Source organism: Pseudophryne corroboree, chromosome 4, assembly GCF_028390025.1.
Source record: "Pseudophryne corroboree isolate aPseCor3 chromosome 4, aPseCor3.hap2, whole genome shotgun sequence".
Classification (NCBI taxonomy): domain Eukaryota; kingdom Metazoa; phylum Chordata; class Amphibia; order Anura; family Myobatrachidae; genus Pseudophryne; species Pseudophryne corroboree.
In genome coordinates, this window is record NC_086447.1 from 16,317,626 (window position 1) to 16,338,735 (window position 21,110).

Below are 21,110 nucleotides of genomic sequence, written 5' to 3' on the forward strand. Positions count from 1 at the left end.
TCAATGGATTGAAACCATCCTCTGCTATGTGCACTTATTTTTTTGTTAATTAAATTCTTCCAAAACTGGGATTGATATTTTGACTCTTTTATTTTTACTTAAAGTACAATAACTTTTAACATTTTAATTTGTTTTAATAGTATATTGACAGCATTGTTTTCTTTCAGAAATCCACTTAATTTTCTGTACCCTATTACTGAAATGGTAATTGACAAAAACAAGCTACATTGTCACCAGAAGAGCAATGCAAAATGTACAATTGATATTTCAAAATCATCTTTCCAGCTTGAATTTCAATGATGCATTGGGGCAACGATTTTGTGAGAAACATCTTCTCCCTTAAAGAAAGATTTTCTTAACTTCTTACCTGTGTGCTGATTAGATATCACCTGGTTTTCACATTAAACAGATTCCCACTTGAGAAAGCAGCAAGGATGCAGTGAGGTTTATGTTTCCTGGTGTCAACCTGCATTATTTCAGTGGACATTGTAATGAGGATGCATCTTGCTGCCTTTCCAATGAAGCAAGTTTTAATCAGTAATAGGTGAAAAACCATTCCTACAAAGGTGTTAATCAGAGACTTGGCTTTGTGGACACTTTTCAGAGAGCAAATGTGTTAGCATAAAAATAAAGCCATAAAATGGAGAGCTGATTAATCACTCAATTGGATTTCTCTGCCTGCATAATTTTTTTTCTCTGCAACCCCATGCTAAATTGTGCTTCCTGTTTTTTATAAAATGACTTAATCAAATCTGACTCTGGTTGCATCAGAGAAGGCCAGATACCCTACACTATAAGAGGTGGTTTGAAATTTTGACTTGTCTACTTAAAGATCACCAAAATTTGATCACACGGTCAATTACGTCCCTGGGTGGGATTAAACCACCAACCTTTCGGTTAACAGCCGAACGCGCTCACAGATTGCACCACAGAGACAGCTTGCAAAAGCTTGTACTGACAAAGGCTAAAAAGCATTCATCTAGAAAGTTTCCTAGAAAAAGGTTAAAAAGGCAATAATCTGGAGAGTTTTGCAAGATTTTTCTTCCATTGACCAACGAAGAAACACATTGGTACTTTCACATGATGAGTGAGTACTTCAGGATCTCTGACACTAACATGAGCAGCAGAGTGACGCAGCGGAAGCGTGCTGGGCCCATAACCCAGAGGTCAATGGATCGAAACCATCCTCTGCTATGTGCACTTATTTTTTTGTTAATTAAATTCTTCCAAAACTGGGATTGATATTTTGACTCTTTTATTTTTACTTAAAGTACAATAACTTTTAACATTTTAATTTGTTTTAATAGTATATTGACAGCATTGTTTTCTTTCAGAAATCCACTTAATTTTCTGTACCCTATTACTGAAATGGTAATTGACAAAAACAAGCTACATTGTCACCAGAAGAGCAATGCAAAATGTACAATTGATATTTCAAAATCATCTTTCCAGCTTGAATTTCAATGATGCATTGGGGCAACGATTTTGTGAGAAACATCTTCACCCTTAAAGAAAGATTTTCTTAACTTCTTACCTGTGTGCTGATTAGATATCACCTGGTTTTCACATTAAACAGATTCCCACTTGAGAAAGCAGCAAGGATGCAGTGAGGTTTATGTTTCCTGGTGTCAACCTGTATTATTTCAGTGGACATTGTAATGAGGATGCATCTTGCTGCCTTTCCAATGAAGCAAGTTTTAATCAGTAATAGGTGAAAAACCATTCCTACAAAGGTGTTAATCAGAGACTTGGCTATGTGGACACTTTTCAGAGAGCAAATGTGTTAGCATAAAAATAAAGCCATAAAATGGAGAGCTGATTAATCACTCAATTGGATTTCTCTGCCTGCATAATTTTTTTTCTCTGCAACCCCATGCTAAATTGTGCTTCCTGTTTTTTATAAAATGACTTCATCAAATCTGACTCTGATTGCATCAGAGAAGGCCAGATACCCTACACTATAAGAGGTGGTTTGAAATTTTGACTTGTCTACTTAAAGATCACCAAAATTTGATCACACGGTCAATAACATTCCTGGGTGGGATTGAACCACCAACCTTTAGGTTAACAGCCGAATGCGCTTACCGATTGCGCCACAGAGACAGCTTGCAAAAGCATGTACTGACAAAGGCTAAAAAGCATTCATCTAGAAAGTTTCCTAGAAAAAGGTTAAAAAGGCAATAATCTGGAGAGTTTTGCAAGATTTTTCTTCCATTGACCAATGAAGAAACACATTGGTACTTTCACATGATGAGTGAGTACTTCAGGATCTCTGACACTAACATGAGCAGCAGAGTGGCGCAGCGGAAGCGTGCTGGGCCCATAACCCAGAGGTCGATGGATCGAAACCATCCTCTGCTATGTGCACTTATTTTTTGGTTAATTAAATTCTTCCAAAACTGGGATTGATATTTTGACTCTTTTATTTTTAATTAAAGTACAATAACTTTTAACATTTTAATTTGTTTTAATAGTATATTGACAGCATTGTTTTCTTTCAGAAATCCACTTAATTTTCTTTACCCTATTACTGAAATGGTAATTGACAAAAACAAGCTATATTGTCACCAGAAGAGCAATGCAAAATGTACAATTGATATTTCAAAATCATCTTTCCAGCTTGAATTTCAATGATGCATTGGGGCAACGATTTTGTGAGAAACATCTTCACCCTTAAAGAAAGATTTTCTTAACTTCTTACCTGTGTGCTGATTAGATATCACCTGGTTTTCACATTAAACAGATTCCCACTTGAGAAAGCAGCAAGGATGCAGTGAGGTTTATGTTTCCTGGTGTCAACCTGTATTATTTCAGTGGACATTGTAATGAGGATGCATCTTGCTGCCTTTCCAATGAAGCAAGTTTTAATCAGTAATAGGTGAAAAACCATTCCTACAAAGGTGTTAATCAGAGACTTGGCTTTGTGGACACTTTTCAGAGAGCAAATGTGTTAGCATAAAAATAAAGCCATAAAATGGAGAGCTGATTAATCACTCAATTGGATTTCTCTGCCTGCATAATTTTTTTTCTCTGCATCCCCATGCTAAATTGTGCTTCCTGTTTTTTATAAAATGACTTAATCAAATCTGACTCTGATTGCATCAGAGAAGGCCAGATACCCTACACTATAAGAGGTGGTTTGAAATTTTGACTTGTCTACTTAAAGATCACCAAAATTTGATCACACGGTCAATTACGTCCCTGGGTGGGATTAAACCACCAACCTTTCGGGTAACAGCCGAACGCGCTAACAGATTGCACCACAGAGACAGCTTGCAAAAGCTTGTACTGACAAAGGCTAAAAAGCATTCATCCAGAAAGTTTCCTAGAAAAAGGTTAAAAAGGCAATAATCTGGAGAGTTTTGCAAGATTTTTCTTCCATTGACCAATGAAGAAACACATTGGTACTTTCACATGATGAAGGAGTACTTCAGGATCTCTTAAACTTACATGAGCAGCAGCGTGGCGCAGCGGAAGCGTGCTGGGCCCATAACCCAGAGGTCGATGGATCGAAACCATCCTCTGCTATGTGCACTTATTTTTTTGTTAATTAAATTCTTCCAAAACTGGGATTGATATTTTGACTCTTTTATTTTTACCTAAAGTACAGTAACTTTTAACATTTTAATTTGTTTTAATAGTATATTGACAGCATTGTTTTCTTTCAGAAATCCACTTAATTTTCTTTACCCTATTACTGAAATGGTAATTGACAAAAACAAGCTACATTGTCACCAGAAGAGCAATGCAAAATGTACAATTGATATTTCAAAATCATCTTTCCAGCTTGAATTTCAATGATGCATTGGGGCAACGATTTTGTGAGAAACATCTTCACCCTTAAAGAAAGATTTTCTTAACTTCTTACCTGTGTGCTGATTAGATATCACCTGGTTTTCACATTAAACAGATTCCCACTTGAGAAAGCAGCAAGGATGCAGTTAGGTTTATGTTTCCTGGTGTCAACCTGTATTATTTCAGTGGACATTGTAATGAGGATGCATCTTGCTGCCTTTCCAATGAAGCAAGTTTTAATCAGTAATAGGTGAAAAACCATTCCTACAAAGGTGTTAATCAGAGACTTGGCTTTGTGGACACTTTTCATAGAGCAAATGTGTTAGCATAAAAATAAAGCCATAACATGGAGAGCTGATTAATCACTCAATTGGATTTCTCTGCCTGCATAATTTTTTTCTCTACAACCCCATGCTAAATTGTGCTTCCTGTTTTTTATAAAATGACTTCATCAAATCTGACTCTGATTGCATCAGAGAAGGCCAGGTACCCTACACTATAAGAGGTGGTTTGAAATTTTGACTTGTCTACTTAAAGATCACCAAAATTTGATCACACGGTCAATAACATTCCTGGGTGGGATTGAACCACCAACCTTTAGGTTAACAGCCGAATGCGCTTACCGATTGCGCCACAGAGACAGCTTGCAAAAGCATGTACTGACAAAGGCTAAAAAGCATTCATCTAGAAAGTTTCCTAGAAAAAGGTTAAAAAGGCAATAATCTGGAGAGTTTTGCAAGATTTTTCTTCCATTGACCAACGAAGAAACACATTGGTACTTTCGCATAATGAGTGAGTACTTCAGGATCTCTGACACTAACATGAGCAGCAGAGTGGCGCAGCGGAAGCGTGCTGGGCCCATAACCCAGAGGTCGATGGATCGAAACCATCCTCTGCTATGTGCACTTATTTTTTTGTTAATTAAATTCTTCCAAAACTGGGATTGATATTTTGACTCTTTTATTTTTACCTAAAGTACAATAACTTTTAACATTTTAATTTGTTTTAATAGCATATTGACAGCATTGTTTTCTTTCAGAAATCCACTTAATTTTCTTTACCATATTACTGAAATGGTAATTGACAAAAACAAGCTACATTGTCACCAGAAGAGCAATGCAAAATGTACAATTGATATTTCAAAATCATCTTTCCAGCTTGAATTTCAATGATGCATTGGGGCAACGATTTTGTGAGAAACATCTTCACCCTTAAAGAAAGATGTTCTTAACTTCTTACCTGTGTGCTGATTAGATATCACCTGGCTTTCACATTAAACAGATTCCCACTTGAGAAAGCAGCAAGGATGCAGTGAGGTTTATGTTTCCTGGTGTCAACCTGTATTATTTCAGTGGACATTGTAATGAGGATGCATCTTGCTGCCTTTCCAATGAAGCAAGTTTTAATCAGTAATAGGTGAAAAACCATTCCTACAAAGGTGTTAATCAGAGACTTGGCTTTGTGGACACTTTTCAGAGAGCAAATGTGTTAGCATAAAAATAAAGCCATAAAATGGAGAGCTGATTAATCACTCAATTGGATTTCTCTGCCTGCATAATTTTTTTCTCTGCAACCCCATGCTAAATTGTGCTTCCTGTTTTTTATAAAATGACTTCATCAAATCTGACTCTGATTGCATCAGAGAAGGCCAGGTACCCTACACTATAAGAGGTGGTTTGAAATTTTGACTTGTCTACTTAAAGATCACCAAAATTTGATCACACGGTCAATAACATTCCTGGGTGGGATTGAACCACCAGCCTTTAGGTTAACAGCCGAATGCGCTTACCGATTGCGCCACAGAGACAGCTTGCAAAAGCATGTACTGACAAAGGCTAAAAAGCATTCATCTAGAAAGTTTCCTAGAAAAAGGTTAAAAAGGCAATAATCTGGAGAGTTTTGCAAGATTTTTCTTCCATTGACCAATGAAGAAACACATTGGTACTTTCACATGATGAAGGAGTACTTCAGGATCTCTTAAACTTACATGAGCAGCAGAGTGGCGCAGCGGAAGCGTGCTGGGCCCATAACCCAGAGGTCGATGGATCGAAACCATCCTCTGCTATGTGCACTTATTTTTTTGTTAATTAAATTCTTCCAAAACTGGGATTGATATTTTGACTCTTTTATTTTTACCTAAAGTACAGTAACTTTTAACATTTTAATTTGTTTCAATAGTATATTGACAGCATTGTTATCTTTCAGAAATCCACTTAATTTTCTTTACCCTATTACTGAAATGGTAATTGACAAAAACAAGCTACATTGTCACCAGAAGAGCAATGCAAAATGTGCAATTGATATTTCAAAATCATCTTTCCAGCTTGAATTTCAATGATGCATTGGGGCAACGATTTTGTGAGAAACATCTTCACCCTTAAAGAAAGATTTTCTTAACTTCTTACCTGTGTGCTGATTAGATATCACCTGGCTTTCACATTAAACAGATTCCCACTTGAGAAAGCAGCAAGGATGCAGTGAGGTTTATGTTTCCTGGTGTCAACCTGTATTATTTCAGTGGACATTGTAATGAGGATGCATCTTGCTGCCTTTCCAATGAAGCAAGTTTTAATCAGTAATAGGTGAAAAACCATTCCTACAAAGGTGTTAATCAGAGACTTGGCTTTGTGGACACTTTTCAGAGAGCAAATGTGTTAGCATAAAAATAAAGCCATAAAATGGAGAGCTGATTAATCACTCAATTGGATTTCTCTGCCAGCATAATTTTTTTCTCTGCAACCCCATGCTAAATTGTGCTTCCTGTTTTTTATAAAATGACTTCATCAAATCTGACTCTGATTGCATCAGAGAAGGCCAGGTACCCTACACTATAAGAGGTGGTTTGAAATTTTGACTTGTCTACTTAAAGATCACCAAAATTTGATCACACGGTCAATAACATTCCTGGGTGGGATTGAACCACCAGCCTTTAAGTTAACAGCCGAATGCGCTTACCGATTGCGCCACAGAGACAGCTTGCAAAAGCATGTACTGACAAAGGCTAAAAAGCATTCATCTAGAAAGTTTCCTAGAAAAAGGTTAAAAAGGCAATAATCTGGAGAGTTTTGCAAGATTTTTCTTCCATTGACCAATGAAGAAACACATTGGTACTTTCACATGATGAAGGAGTACTTCAGGATCTCTTAAACTTACATGAGCAGCAGAGTGGCGCAGCGGAAGCGTGCTGGGCCCATAACCCAGAGGTCGATGGATCGAAACCATCCTCTGCTATGTGCACTTATTTTTTTGTTAATTAAATTCTTCCAAAACTGGGATTGATATTTTGACTCTTTTATTTTTACCTAAAGTACAGTAACTTTTAACATTTTAATTTGTTTCAATAGTATATTGACAGCATTGTTTTCTTTCAGAAATCCACTTAATTTTCTTTACCCTATTACTGAAATGGTAATTGACAAAAACAAGCTACATTGTCACCAGAAGAGCAATGCAAAATGTACAATTGATATTTCAAAATCATCTTTCCAGCTTGAATTTCAATGATGCATTGGGGCAACGATTTTGTGAGAAACATCTTCACCCTTAAAGAAAGATTTTCTTAACTTCTTACCTGTGTGCTGATTAGATATCACCTGGTTTTCACATTAAACAGATTCCCACTTGAGAAAGCAGCAAGGATGCAGTGAGGTTTATGTTTCCTGGTGTCAACCTGCATTATTTCAGTGGACATTGTAATGAGGATGCATCTTGCTGCCTTTCCAATGAAGCAAGTTTTAATCAGTAATAGGTGAAAAACCATTCCTACAAAGGTGTTAATCAGAGACTTGGCTTTGTGGACACTTTTCAGAGAGCAAATGTGTTAGCATAAAAATAAAGCCATAAAATGGAGAGCTGATTAATCACTCAATTGGATTTCTCTGCCTGCATAATTTTTTTTCTCTGCAACCCCATGCTAAATTGTGCTTCCTGTTTTTTATAAAATGACTTAATCAAATCTGACTCTGGTTGCATCAGAGAAGGCCAGATACCCTACACTATAAGAGGTGGTTTGAAATTTTGACTTGTCTACTTAAAGATCACCAAAATTTGATCACACGGTCAATTACGTCCCTGGGTGGGATTAAACCACCAACCTTTCGGTTAACAGCCGAACGCGCTCACAGATTGCACCACAGAGACAGCTTGCAAAAGCTTGTACTGACAAAGGCTAAAAAGCATTCATCTAGAAAGTTTCCTAGAAAAAGGTTAAAAAGGCAATAATCTGGAGAGTTTTGCAAGATTTTTCTTCCATTGACCAACGAAGAAACACATTGGTACTTTCACATGATGAGTGAGTACTTCAGGATCTCTGACACTAACATGAGCAGCAGAGTGACGCAGCGGAAGCGTGCTGGGCCCATAACCCAGAGGTCAATGGATCGAAACCATCCTCTGCTATGTGCACTTATTTTTTTGTTAATTAAATTCTTCCAAAACTGGGATTGATATTTTGACTCTTTTATTTTTACTTAAAGTACAATAACTTTTAACATTTTAATTTGTTTTAATAGTATATTGACAGCATTGTTTTCTTTCAGAAATCCACTTAATTTTCTGTACCCTATTACTGAAATGGTAATTGACAAAAACAAGCTACATTGTCACCAGAAGAGCAATGCAAAATGTACAATTGATATTTCAAAATCATCTTTCCAGCTTGAATTTCAATGATGCATTGGGGCAACGATTTTGTGAGAAACATCTTCACCCTTAAAGAAAGATTTTCTTAACTTCTTACCTGTGTGCTGATTAGATATCACCTGGTTTTCACATTAAACAGATTCCCACTTGAGAAAGCAGCAAGGATGCAGTGAGGTTTATGTTTCCTGGTGTCAACCTGTATTATTTCAGTGGACATTGTAATGAGGATGCATCTTGCTGCCTTTCCAATGAAGCAAGTTTTAATCAGTAATAGGTGAAAAACCATTCCTACAAAGGTGTTAATCAGAGACTTGGCTATGTGGACACTTTTCAGAGAGCAAATGTGTTAGCATAAAAATAAAGCCATAAAATGGAGAGCTGATTAATCACTCAATTGGATTTCTCTGCCTGCATAATTTTTTTTCTCTGCAACCCCATGCTAAATTGTGCTTCCTGTTTTTTATAAAATGACTTCATCAAATCTGACTCTGATTGCATCAGAGAAGGCCAGATACCCTACACTATAAGAGGTGGTTTGAAATTTTGACTTGTCTACTTAAAGATCACCAAAATTTGATCACACGGTCAATAACATTCCTGGGTGGGATTGAACCACCAACCTTTAGGTTAACAGCCGAATGCGCTTACCGATTGCGCCACAGAGACAGCTTGCAAAAGCATGTACTGACAAAGGCTAAAAAGCATTCATCTAGAAAGTTTCCTAGAAAAAGGTTAAAAAGGCAATAATCTGGAGAGTTTTGCAAGATTTTTCTTCCATTGACCAATGAAGAAACACATTGGTACTTTCACATGATGAGTGAGTACTTCAGGATCTCTGACACTAACATGAGCAGCAGAGTGGCGCAGCGGAAGCGTGCTGGGCCCATAACCCAGAGGTCGATGGATCGAAACCATCCTCTGCTATGTGCACTTATTTTTTGGTTAATTAAATTCTTCCAAAACTGGGATTGATATTTTGACTCTTTTATTTTTAATTAAAGTACAATAACTTTTAACATTTTAATTTGTTTTAATAGTATATTGACAGCATTGTTTTCTTTCAGAAATCCACTTAATTTTCTTTACCCTATTACTGAAATGGTAATTGACAAAAACAAGCTATATTGTCACCAGAAGAGCAATGCAAAATGTACAATTGATATTTCAAAATCATCTTTCCAGCTTGAATTTCAATGATGCATTGGGGCAACGATTTTGTGAGAAACATCTTCACCCTTAAAGAAAGATTTTCTTAACTTCTTACCTGTGTGCTGATTAGATATCACCTGGTTTTCACATTAAACAGATTCCCACTTGAGAAAGCAGCAAGGATGCAGTGAGGTTTATGTTTCCTGGTGTCAACCTGTATTATTTCAGTGGACATTGTAATGAGGATGCATCTTGCTGCCTTTCCAATGAAGCAAGTTTTAATCAGTAATAGGTGAAAAACCATTCCTACAAAGGTGTTAATCAGAGACTTGGCTTTGTGGACACTTTTCAGAGAGCAAATGTGTTAGCATAAAAATAAAGCCATAAAATGGAGAGCTGATTACTCACTCAATTGGATTTCTCTGCCTGCATAATTTTTTTTCTCTGCATCCCCATGCTAAATTGTGCTTCCTGTTTTTTATAAAATGACTTAATCAAATCTGACTCTGATTGCATCAGAGAAGGCCAGATACCCTACACTATAAGAGGTGGTTTGAAATTTTGACTTGTCTACTTAAAGATCACCAAAATTTGATCACACGGTCAATTACGTCCCTGGGTGGGATTAAACCACCAACCTTTCGGGTAACAGCCGAACGCGCTAACAGATTGCACCACAGAGACAGCTTGCAAAAGCTTGTACTGACAAAGGCTAAAAAGCATTCATCCAGAAAGTTTCCTAGAAAAAGGTTAAAAAGGCAATAATCTGGAGAGTTTTGCAAGATTTTTCTTCCATTGACCAATGAAGAAACACATTGGTACTTTCACATGATGAAGGAGTACTTCAGGATCTCTTAAACTTACATGAGCAGCAGCGTGGCGCAGCGGAAGCGTGCTGGGCCCATAACCCAGAGGTCGATGGATCGAAACCATCCTCTGCTATGTGCACTTATTTTTTTGTTAATTAAATTCTTCCAAAACTGGGATTGATATTTTGACTCTTTTATTTTTACCTAAAGTACAGTAACTTTTAACATTTTAATTTGTTTTAATAGTATATTGACAGCATTGTTTTCTTTCAGAAATCCACTTAATTTTCTTTACCCTATTACTGAAATGGTAATTGACAAAAACAAGCTACATTGTCACCAGAAGAGCAATGCAAAATGTACAATTGATATTTCAAAATCATCTTTCCAGCTTGAATTTCAATGATGCATTGGGGCAACGATTTTGTGAGAAACATCTTCACCCTTAAAGAAAGATTTTCTTAACTTCTTACCTGTGTGCTGATTAGATATCACCTGGTTTTCACATTAAACAGATTCCCACTTGAGAAAGCAGCAAGGATGCAGTTAGGTTTATGTTTCCTGGTGTCAACCTGTATTATTTCAGTGGACATTGTAATGAGGATGCATCTTGCTGCCTTTCCAATGAAGCAAGTTTTAATCAGTAATAGGTGAAAAACCATTCCTACAAAGGTGTTAATCAGAGACTTGGCTTTGTGGACACTTTTCATAGAGCAAATGTGTTAGCATAAAAATAAAGCCATAACATGGAGAGCTGATTAATCACTCAATTGGATTTCTCTGCCTGCATAATTTTTTTCTCTACAACCCCATGCTAAATTGTGCTTCCTGTTTTTTATAAAATGACTTCATCAAATCTGACTCTGATTGCATCAGAGAAGGCCAGGTACCCTACACTATAAGAGGTGGTTTGAAATTTTGACTTGTCTACTTAAAGATCACCAAAATTTGATCACACGGTCAATAACATTCCTGGGTGGGATTGAACCACCAACCTTTAGGTTAACAGCCGAATGCGCTTACCGATTGCGCCACAGAGACAGCTTGCAAAAGCATGTACTGACAAAGGCTAAAAAGCATTCATCTAGAAAGTTTCCTAGAAAAAGGTTAAAAAGGCAATAATCTGGAGAGTTTTGCAAGATTTTTCTTCCATTGACCAACGAAGAAACACATTGGTACTTTCGCATAATGAGTGAGTACTTCAGGATCTCTGACACTAACATGAGCAGCAGAGTGGCGCAGCGGAAGCGTGCTGGGCCCATAACCCAGAGGTCGATGGATCGAAACCATCCTCTGCTATGTGCACTTATTTTTTTGTTAATTAAATTCTTCCAAAACTGGGATTGATATTTTGACTCTTTTATTTTTACCTAAAGTACAATAACTTTTAACATTTTAATTTGTTTTAATAGCATATTGACAGCATTGTTTTCTTTCAGAAATCCACTTAATTTTCTTTACCATATTACTGAAATGGTAATTGACAAAAACAAGCTACATTGTCACCAGAAGAGCAATGCAAAATGTACAATTGATATTTCAAAATCATCTTTCCAGCTTGAATTTCAATGATGCATTGGGGCAACGATTTTGTGAGAAACATCTTCACCCTTAAAGAAAGATGTTCTTAACTTCTTACCTGTGTGCTGATTAGATATCACCTGGCTTTCACATTAAACAGATTCCCACTTGAGAAAGCAGCAAGGATGCAGTGAGGTTTATGTTTCCTGGTGTCAACCTGTATTATTTCAGTGGACATTGTAATGAGGATGCATCTTGCTGCCTTTCCAATGAAGCAAGTTTTAATCAGTAATAGGTGAAAAACCATTCCTACAAAGGTGTTAATCAGAGACTTGGCTTTGTGGACACTTTTCAGAGAGCAAATGTGTTAGCATAAAAATAAAGCCATAAAATGGAGAGCTGATTAATCACTCAATTGGATTTCTCTGCCTGCATAATTTTTTTCTCTGCAACCCCATGCTAAATTGTGCTTCCTGTTTTTTATAAAATGACTTCATCAAATCTGACTCTGATTGCATCAGAGAAGGCCAGGTACCCTACACTATAAGAGGTGGTTTGAAATTTTGACTTGTCTACTTAAAGATCACCAAAATTTGATCACACGGTCAATAACATTCCTGGGTGGGATTGAACCACCAGCCTTTAGGTTAACAGCCGAATGCGCTTACCGATTGCGCCACAGAGACAGCTTGCAAAAGCATGTACTGACAAAGGCTAAAAAGCATTCATCTAGAAAGTTTCCTAGAAAAAGGTTAAAAAGGCAATAATCTGGAGAGTTTTGCAAGATTTTTCTTCCATTGACCAATGAAGAAACACATTGGTACTTTCACATGATGAAGGAGTACTTCAGGATCTCTTAAACTTACATGAGCAGCAGAGTGGCGCAGCGGAAGCGTGCTGGGCCCATAACCCAGAGGTCGATGGATCGAAACCATCCTCTGCTATGTGCACTTATTTTTTTGTTAATTAAATTCTTCCAAAACTGGGATTGATATTTTGACTCTTTTATTTTTACCTAAAGTACAGTAACTTTTAACATTTTAATTTGTTTCAATAGTATATTGACAGCATTGTTATCTTTCAGAAATCCACTTAATTTTCTTTACCCTATTACTGAAATGGTAATTGACAAAAACAAGCTACATTGTCACCAGAAGAGCAATGCAAAATGTGCAATTGATATTTCAAAATCATCTTTCCAGCTTGAATTTCAATGATGCATTGGGGCAACGATTTTGTGAGAAACATCTTCACCCTTAAAGAAAGATTTTCTTAACTTCTTACCTGTGTGCTGATTAGATATCACCTGGCTTTCACATTAAACAGATTCCCACTTGAGAAAGCAGCAAGGATGCAGTGAGGTTTATGTTTCCTGGTGTCAACCTGTATTATTTCAGTGGACATTGTAATGAGGATGCATCTTGCTGCCTTTCCAATGAAGCAAGTTTTAATCAGTAATAGGTGAAAAACCATTCCTACAAAGGTGTTAATCAGAGACTTGGCTTTGTGGACACTTTTCAGAGAGCAAATGTGTTAGCATAAAAATAAAGCCATAAAATGGAGAGCTGATTAATCACTCAATTGGATTTCTCTGCCAGCATAATTTTTTTCTCTGCAACCCCATGCTAAATTGTGCTTCCTGTTTTTTATAAAATGACTTCATCAAATCTGACTCTGATTGCATCAGAGAAGGCCAGGTACCCTACACTATAAGAGGTGGTTTGAAATTTTGACTTGTCTACTTAAAGATCACCAAAATTTGATCACACGGTCAATAACATTCCTGGGTGGGATTGAACCACCAGCCTTTAAGTTAACAGCCGAATGCGCTTACCGATTGCGCCACAGAGACAGCTTGCAAAAGCATGTACTGACAAAGGCTAAAAAGCATTCATCTAGAAAGTTTCCTAGAAAAAGGTTAAAAAGGCAATAATCTGGAGAGTTTTGCAAGATTTTTCTTCCATTGACCAATGAAGAAACACATTGGTACTTTCACATGATGAAGGAGTACTTCAGGATCTCTTAAACTTACATGAGCAGCAGAGTGGCGCAGCGGAAGCGTGCTGGGCCCATAACCCAGAGGTCGATGGATCGAAACCATCCTCTGCTATGTGCACTTATTTTTTTGTTAATTAAATTCTTCCAAAACTGGGATTGATATTTTGACTCTTTTATTTTTACCTAAAGTACAGTAACTTTTAACATTTTAATTTGTTTCAATAGTATATTGACAGCATTGTTTTCTTTCAGAAATCCACTTAATTTTCTTTACCCTATTACTGAAATGGTAATTGACAAAAACAAGCTACATTGTCACCAGAAGAGCAATGCAAAATGTACAATTGATATTTCAAAATCATCTTTCCAGCTTGAATTTCAATGATGCATTGGGGCAACGATTTTGTGAGAAACATCTTCACCCTTAAAGAAAGATTTTCTTAACTTCTTACCTGTGTGCTGATTAGATATCACCTGGTTTTCACATTAAACAGATTCCCACTTGAGAAAGCAGCAAGGATGCAGTTAGGTTTATGTTTCCTGGTGTCAACCTGTATTATTTCAGTGGACATTGTAATGAGGATGCATCTTGCTGCCTTTCCAATGAAGCAAGTTTTAATCAGTAATAGGTGAAAAACCATTCCTACAAAGGTGTTAATCAGAGACTTGGCTTTGTGGACACTTTTCAGAGAGCAAATGTGTTAGCATAAAAATAAAGCCATAAAATGGAGAGCTGATTAATCACTCAATTGGATTTCTCTGCCTGCATAATTTTTTTCTCTGCAACCCCATGCTAAATTGTGCTTCCTGTTTTTTATAAAATGACTTCATCAAATCTGACTCTGATTGCATCAGAGAAGGCCAGGTACCCTACACTATAAGAGGTGGTTTGAAATTTTGACTTGTCTACTTAAAGATCACCAAAATTTGATCACACGGTCAATAACATTCCTGGGTGGGATTGAACCACCAACCTTTAGGTTAACAGCCGAATGCGCTTACCGATTGCGCCACAGAGACAGCTTGCAAAAGCATGTACTGACAAAGGCTAAAAAGCATTCATCTAGAAAGTTTCCTAGAAAAAGGTTAAAAAGGCAATAGTCTGGAGAGTTTTGCAAGATTTTTCTTCCATTGACCAACTAAGAAACACATTGGTACTTTCACATAATGAGTGAGTACTTCAGGATCTCTGACACTAACATGAGCAGCAGAGTGGCGCAGCGGAAGCGTGCTGGGCCCATAACCCAGAGGTCGATGGATCGAAACCATCCTCTGCTATGTGCACTTATTTTTTGGTTAATTAAATTCTTCCAAAACTGGGATTGATATTTTGACTCTTTTATTTTTACTTAAAGTACAATAACTTTTAACATTTTAATTTGTTTTAATAGTATATTGACAGCATTGTTTTCTTTCAGAAATCCACTTAATTTTCTTTACTCTATTACTGAAATTGTAATTGACAAAAACAAGCTATATTGTCACCAGAAGAGCAATGCAAAATGTACAATTGATATTTCAAAATCATCTTTCCAGCTTGAATTTCAATGATGCATTGGGGCAACGATTTTGTGAGAAACATCTTCACCCTTAAAGAAAGATTTTCTTAACTTCTTACCTGTGTGCTGATTAGATATCACCTGGTTTTCACATTAAACAGATTCCCACTTGAGAAAGCAGCAAGGATGCAGTGAGGTTTTTGTTTCCTGGTGTCAACCTGTATTATTTCAGTGGACATTGTAATGAGGATGCATCTTGCTGCCTTTCCAATGAAGCAAGTTTTAATCAGTAATAGGTGAAAAACCATTCCTACAAAGGTGTTAATCAGAGACTTGGCTTTGTGGACACTTTTCAGAGAGCAAATGTGTTAGCATAAAAATAAAGCCATAAAATGGAGAGCTGATTAATCACTCAATTGGATTTCTCTGCCTGCATAATTTTTTTTCTCTGCATCCCCATGCTAAATTGTGCTTCCTGTTTTTTATAAAATGACTTAATCAAATCTGACTCTGATTGCATCAGAGAAGGCCAGATACCCTACACTATAAGAGGTGGTTTGAAATTTTGACTTGTCTACTTAAAGATCACCAAAATTTGATCACACGGTCAATTACGTCCCTGGGTGGGATTAAACCACCAACCTTTCGGTTAACAGCCGAACGCGCTGACAGATTGCACCACAGAGACAGCTTGCAAAAGCTTGTACTGACAAAGGCTAAAAAGCATTCATCTAGAAAGTTTCCTAGAAAAAGGTTAAAAAGGCAATAATCTGGAGAGTTTTGCAAGATTTTTCTTCCATTGACCAATGAAGAAACACATTGGTACTTTCACATGATGAAGGAGTACTTCAGGATCTCTGACACTAACATGAGCAGCAGAGTGGCGCAGCGGAAGCGTGCTGGGCCCATAACCCAGAGGTCGATGGATTGAAACCATCCTCTGCTATGTGCACTTATTTTTTGGTTAATTAAATTCTTCCAAAACTGGGATTGATATTTTGACTCTTTTATTTTTACTTAAAGTACAATAACTTTTAACATTTTAATTTGTTTTAATAGTATATTGACAGCATTGTTTTCTTTCAGAAATCCACTTAATTTTCTTTACCCTATTACTGAAATGGTAATTGACAAAAACAAGCTATATTGTCACCAGAAGAACAATGCAAAATGTACAATTGATATTTCAAAATCATCTTTCCAGCTTGAATTTCAATGATGCATTGGGGCAACGATTTTGTGAGAAACATCTTCACCCTTAAAGAAAGATTTTCTTAACTTCTTACCTGTGTGCTGATTAGATATCACCTGGTTTTCACATTAAACAGATTCCCACTTGAGAAAGCAGCAAGGATGCAGTGAGGTTTATGTTTCCTGGTGTCAACCTGTATTATTTCAGTGGACATTGTAATGAGGATGCATCTTGCTGCCTTTCCAATGAAGCAAGTTTTAATCAGTAATAGGTGAAAAACCATTCCTACAAAGGTGTTAATCAGAGACTTGGCTTTGTGGACACTTTTCAGAGAGCAAATGTGTTAGCATAAAAATAAAGCCATAAAATGGAGAGCTGATTAATCACTCAATTGGATTTCTCTGCCTGCATAATTTTTTTTCTCTGCAACCCCATGCTAAATTGTGCTTCCTGTTTTTTATAAAATGACTTCATCAAATCTGACTCTGGTTGCATCAGAGAAGGCCAGATACCCTACACTATAAGAGGTGGTTTGAAATTTTGACTTGTCTACTTAAAGATCACCAAAATTTGATCACACGGTCAATTACGTCCCTGGGTGGGATTAAACCACCAACCTTTCGGTTAACAGCCGAACGCGCTCACAGATTGCACCACAGAGACAGCTTGCAAAAGCTTGTACTGACAAAGGCTAAAAAGCATTCATCTAGAAAGTTTCCTAGAAAAAGGTTAAAAAGGCTATAATCTGGAGAGTTTTGCAAGATTTTTCTTCCATTGACCAACGAAGAAACACATTGGTACTTTCACATGATGAGTGAGTACTTCAGGATCTCTGACACTAACATGAGCAGCAGAGTGGCGCAGCGGAAGCGTGCTGGGCCCATAACCCAGAGGTCAATGGATCGAAACCATCCTCTGCTATGTGCACTTATTTTTTTGTTAATTAAATTCTTCCAAAACTGGGATTGATATTTTGACTCTTTTATTTTTACTTAAAGTACAATAACTTTTAACATTTTAATTTGTTTTAATAGTATATTGACAGCATTGTTTTCTTTCAGAAATCCACTTAATTTTCTGTACCCTATTACTGAAATGGTAATTGACAAAAACAAGCTACATTGTCACCAGAAGAGCAATGCAAAATGTACAATTGATATTTCAAAATCATCTTTCCAGCTTGAATTTCAATGATGCATTGGGGCAACGATTTTGTGAGAAACATCTTCACCCTTAAAGAAAGATTTTCTTAACTTCTTACCTGTGTGCTGATTAGATATCACCTGGTTTTCACATTAAACAGATTCCCACTTGAGAAAGCAGCAAGGATGCAGTGAGGTTTATGTTTCCTGGTGTCAACCTGTATTATTTCAGTGGACATTGTAATGAGGATGCATCTTGCTGCCTTTCCAATGAAGCAAGTTTTAATCAGTAATAGGTGAAAAAACATTCCTACAAAGGTGTTAATCAGAGACTTGGCTATTTGGACACTTTTCAGAGAGCAAATGTGTTAGCATAAAAATAAAGCCATAAAATGGAGAGCTGATTAATCACTCAATTGGATTTCTCTGCCTGCATAATTTTTTTTCTCTGCAACCCCATGCTAAATTGTGCTTCCTGTTTTTTATAAAATGACTTCATCAAATCTGACTCTGATTGCATCAGAGAAGGCCAGATACCCTACACTATAAGAGGTGGTTTGAAATTTTGACTTGTCTACTTAAAGATCACCAAAATTTGATCACACGGTCAATAACATTCCTGGGTGGGATTGAACCACCAACCTTTAGGTTAACAGCCGAATGCGCTTACCGATTGCGCCACAGAGACAGCTTGCAAAAGCATGTACTGACAAAGGCTAAAAAGCATTCATCTAGAAAGTTTCCTAGAAAAAGGTTAAAAAGGCAATAATCTGGAGAGTTTTGCAAGATTTTTCTTCCATTGACCAATGAAGAAACACATTGGTACTTTCACATGATGAGTGAGTACTTCAGGATCTCTGACACTAACATGAGCAGCAGAGTGGCGCAGCGGAAGCGTGCTGGGCCCATAACCCAGAGGTCGATGGATCGAAACCATCCTCTGCTATGTGCACTTATTTTTTGGTTAATTAAATTCTTCCAAAACTGGGATTGATATTTTGACTCTTTTATTTTTACTTAAAGTACAATAACTTTTAACATTTTAATTTGTTTTAATAGTATATTGACAGCATTGTTTTCTTTCAGAAATCCACTTAATTTTCTTTACCCTATTACTGAAATGGTAATTGACAAAAACAAGCTATATTGTCACCAGAAGAGCAATGCAAAATGTACAATTGATATTTCAAAATCATCTTTCCAGCTTGAATTTCAATGATGCATTGGGGCAACGATTTTGTGAGAAACATCTTCACCCTTAAAGAAAAATTTTCTTAACTTCTTACCTGTGTGCTGATTAGATATCACCTGGTTTTCACATTAAACAGATTCCCACTTGAGAAAGCAGCAAGGATGCAGTGAGGTTTATGTTTCCTGGTGTCAACCTGTATTATTTCAGTGGACATTGTAATGAGGATGCATCTTGCTGCCTTTCCAATGAAGCAAGTTTTAATCAGTAATAGGTGAAAAACCATTCCTACAAAGGTGTTAATCAGAGACTTGGCTTTGTGGACACTTTTCAGAGAGCAAATGTGTTAGCATAAAAATAAAGCCATAAAATGGAGAGCTGATTAATCACTCAATTGGATTTCTCTGCCTGCATAATTTTTTTTCTCTGCATCCCCATGCTAAATTGTGCTTCCTGTTTTTTATAAAATTACTTAATCAAATCTGACTCTGATTGCATCAGAGAAGGCCAGATACCCTACACTATAAGAGGTGGTTTGAAATTTTGACTTGTCTACTTAAAGATCACCAAAATTTGATCACACGGTCAATTACGTCCCTGGGTGGGATTAAACCACCAACCTTTCGGTTAACAGCCGAACGCGCTAACAGATTGCACCACAGAGACAGCTTGCAAAAGCTTGTACTGACAAAGGCTAAAAAGCATTCATCAAGAAAGTTTCCTAGAAAAAGGTTAAAAAGGCAATAATCTGGAGAGTTTTGCAAGATTTTTCTTCCATTGACCAATGAAGAAACACATTGGTACTTTCACATGATGAAGGAGTACTTCAGGATCTCTTAAACTTACATGAGCAGCAGAGTGGCGCAGCGGAAGCGTGCTGGGCCCATAACCCAGAGGTCGATGGATCGAAACCATCCTCTGCTATGTGCACTTATTTTTTGGTTAATTAAATTCTTCCAAAACTGGGATTGATATTTTGACTCTTTTATTTTTACCTAAAGTACAGTAACTTTTAACATTTTAATTTGTTTTAATAGTATATTGACAGCATTGTTTTCTTTCAGAAATCCACTTAATTTTCTTTACCCTATTACTGAAATGGTAATTGACAAAAACAAGCTACATTGTCACCAGAAGAGCAATGCAAAATGTACAATTGATATTTCAAAATCATCTTTCCAGCTTGAATTTCAATGATGCATTGGGGCAACGATTTTGTGAGAAACATCTTCACCCTTAAAGAAAGATTTTCTTAACTTCTTACCTGTGTGCTGATTAGATATCACCTGGTTTTCACATTAAACAGATTCCCACTTGAGAAAGCAGCAAGGATGCAGTTAGGTTTATGTTTCCTGGTGTCAACCTGTATTATTTCAGTGGACATTGTAATGAGGATGCATCTTGCTGCCTTTCCAATGAAGCAAGTTTTAATCAGTAATAGGTGAAAAACCATTCCTACAAAGGTGTTAATCAGAGACTTGGCTTTGTGGACACTTTTCATAGAGCAAATGTGTTAGCATAAAAATAAAGCCATAACATGGAGAGCTGATTAATCACTCAATTGGATTTCTCTGCCTGCATAATTTTTTTCTCTACAACCCCATGCTAAATTGTGCTTCCTGTTTTTTATAAAATGACTTCATCAAATCTGACTCTGATTGCATCAGAGAAGGCCAGGTACCCTACACTATAAGAGGTGGTTTGAAATTTTGACTTGTCTACTTAAAGATCACCAAAATTTGATCACACGGTCAATAACATTCCTGGGTGGGATTGAACCACCAACCTTTAGGTTAACAGCCGAATGCGCTTACCGATTGCGCCACAGAGACAGCTTGCAAAAGCATGTACTGACAAAGGCTAAAAAGCATTCATCTAGAAAGTTTCCTAGAAAAAGGTTAAAAAGGCAATAATCTGGAGAGTTTTGCAAGATTTTTCTTCCATTGACCAACGAAGAAACACATTGGTACTTTCACATAATGAGTGAGTACTTCAGGATCTCTGACACTAACATGAGCAGCAGAGTGGCGCAGCGGAAGCGTGCTGGGCCCATAACCCAGAGGTCGATGGATCGAAACCATCCTCTGCTATGTGCACTTATTTTTTTGTTAATTAAATTCTTCCAAAACTGGGATTGATATTTTGACTCTTTTATTTTTACCTAAAGTACAATAA

At 36.9% G+C, this 21,110-nt stretch overlaps 12 non-coding genes across 12 annotated transcripts; all 12 read left to right on the forward strand.

Moving 5' to 3' along the window:
* Nucleotides 1-2,289: 2,289 nt before the first annotated feature.
* TRNAM-CAU (transfer RNA methionine (anticodon CAU)) lies at nucleotides 2,290-2,361 on the forward strand. The gene has a single exon. It is a non-coding gene; the product is annotated as a tRNA-Met (tRNA).
* Nucleotides 2,362-4,622: 2,261 nt separating this feature from the next.
* TRNAM-CAU (transfer RNA methionine (anticodon CAU)) lies at nucleotides 4,623-4,694 on the forward strand. The gene has a single exon. It is a non-coding gene; the product is annotated as a tRNA-Met (tRNA).
* A 1,094-nt stretch (nucleotides 4,695-5,788) lies between these two features.
* On the forward strand, nucleotides 5,789-5,860 carry TRNAM-CAU (transfer RNA methionine (anticodon CAU)). Its single transcript has one exon. It is a non-coding gene; the product is annotated as a tRNA-Met (tRNA).
* Nucleotides 5,861-6,954: 1,094 nt separating this feature from the next.
* Nucleotides 6,955-7,026, forward strand: TRNAM-CAU (transfer RNA methionine (anticodon CAU)). The gene has a single exon. It is a non-coding gene; the product is annotated as a tRNA-Met (tRNA).
* A 2,262-nt stretch (nucleotides 7,027-9,288) lies between these two features.
* Nucleotides 9,289-9,360, forward strand: TRNAM-CAU (transfer RNA methionine (anticodon CAU)). The gene has a single exon. It is a non-coding gene; the product is annotated as a tRNA-Met (tRNA).
* Nucleotides 9,361-11,621: 2,261 nt separating this feature from the next.
* TRNAM-CAU (transfer RNA methionine (anticodon CAU)) lies at nucleotides 11,622-11,693 on the forward strand. Its single transcript has one exon. It is a non-coding gene; the product is annotated as a tRNA-Met (tRNA).
* A 1,094-nt stretch (nucleotides 11,694-12,787) lies between these two features.
* TRNAM-CAU (transfer RNA methionine (anticodon CAU)) lies at nucleotides 12,788-12,859 on the forward strand. The gene has a single exon. It is a non-coding gene; the product is annotated as a tRNA-Met (tRNA).
* Nucleotides 12,860-13,953: 1,094 nt separating this feature from the next.
* Nucleotides 13,954-14,025, forward strand: TRNAM-CAU (transfer RNA methionine (anticodon CAU)). The gene has a single exon. It is a non-coding gene; the product is annotated as a tRNA-Met (tRNA).
* A 1,094-nt stretch (nucleotides 14,026-15,119) lies between these two features.
* TRNAM-CAU (transfer RNA methionine (anticodon CAU)) lies at nucleotides 15,120-15,191 on the forward strand. The gene has a single exon. It is a non-coding gene; the product is annotated as a tRNA-Met (tRNA).
* A 3,429-nt stretch (nucleotides 15,192-18,620) lies between these two features.
* Nucleotides 18,621-18,692, forward strand: TRNAM-CAU (transfer RNA methionine (anticodon CAU)). The gene has a single exon. It is a non-coding gene; the product is annotated as a tRNA-Met (tRNA).
* Nucleotides 18,693-19,787: 1,095 nt separating this feature from the next.
* Nucleotides 19,788-19,859, forward strand: TRNAM-CAU (transfer RNA methionine (anticodon CAU)). Its single transcript has one exon. It is a non-coding gene; the product is annotated as a tRNA-Met (tRNA).
* A 1,094-nt stretch (nucleotides 19,860-20,953) lies between these two features.
* On the forward strand, nucleotides 20,954-21,025 carry TRNAM-CAU (transfer RNA methionine (anticodon CAU)). Its single transcript has one exon. It is a non-coding gene; the product is annotated as a tRNA-Met (tRNA).
* Nucleotides 21,026-21,110: the final 85 nt, after the last annotated feature.